This window comes from Cinclus cinclus, chromosome 5 (assembly GCF_963662255.1).
Source record: "Cinclus cinclus chromosome 5, bCinCin1.1, whole genome shotgun sequence".
NCBI lineage: Eukaryota > Metazoa > Chordata > Aves > Passeriformes > Cinclidae > Cinclus > Cinclus cinclus.
The window spans coordinates 14,677,218-14,678,342 of NC_085050.1; positions in this window are offsets into that span (position 1 = coordinate 14,677,218).

A 1,125-nucleotide genomic window follows, 5' to 3' on the forward strand; every position below is an offset into this window, starting at 1 on the left:
TGTGCTCCAAAAATAGAAGATCCTTAGTTTACTCATTTCTATCAGAATTAAGACAGCTTGGCTCACTAAATTTGTTGACTCTGTGGCAAATGTGCAGCACAGCAAAGGGAGAAGCTGCTCTCCACTTACCGGACCAGAGGGCCTGGCCATGTTCTCGTCTCCCTGCCCTGGGTGCCCTCCTGTGGACATGAAGCTACAAAGGGGAAGTTTAGTAAAGGCCCTGTTACCTCCAGGACATGAATGGATACATTCAAGACATTAGGGTACACATGTGCCCCTGGATCTGTTCAAATCCCTAACTGTAATCTCTTAAGCAGGAACACTCAAAGTCTAGCTCCTGGCTTCAGACACAGCATTTTGTTTCCTGCTCTTTCCACTAAAAACTGTCATCCTGCTGTATTGAAATTGCCAGCAGTGTTGGGAGATGCAAACCACAGATCATCTAGATTATTGTGTCTTGTGTGAGGAGGAAAAAAACAACGTAAAGGAGGTACTATAATTTAACTGTTGTGGTGTGTGAAACTGTCAAAAGAAGCCCTTTGTCCACACCCCAATGAAGATGTGAGCTGTTCCCCACTGAACTGGTTGCCTCTGGGACAGAAAATATTTTAATACTTGGAAAATGTGCACAGATTTTAACCTTTAACCGGGGAAGGTGCACAATATCTGCCATCCTCAGGAAGTCCACCCATAGACAAGTCAAACATGATATTTTTGTCCGTGTCTTACAATTGTGTGAGGAAAAATCCACAGTGAACACTATCTACCACTCATGCAGGAGAATCCCACAAACCCTACAGAGGATATTTCCTACATATGCTGTTGGAATAGGACTTGCAGCAGTTTCAGCTTATGCGTGGACCTTCCCCCAAAACATGAATTTCAACCTTTAAGGTTAAATTTGGGTTAGCATGACACCATCTGTCTAAGTTACCCATTTTGCTTGAGAGCATGGTGCACTTGGCCAACATTTCAAATGCTGTGTACAGTGACTCTACAGGGAAACCCATGAGAGAAAAGTGCTTCTGGGTACTACAGCTGTCTTATACTGAGTTCTTTAATGCACATTAATAGTACTTGCCTGAAATGCTACTTCATTGTACAAGATAAGAGCATCTTTAAGCA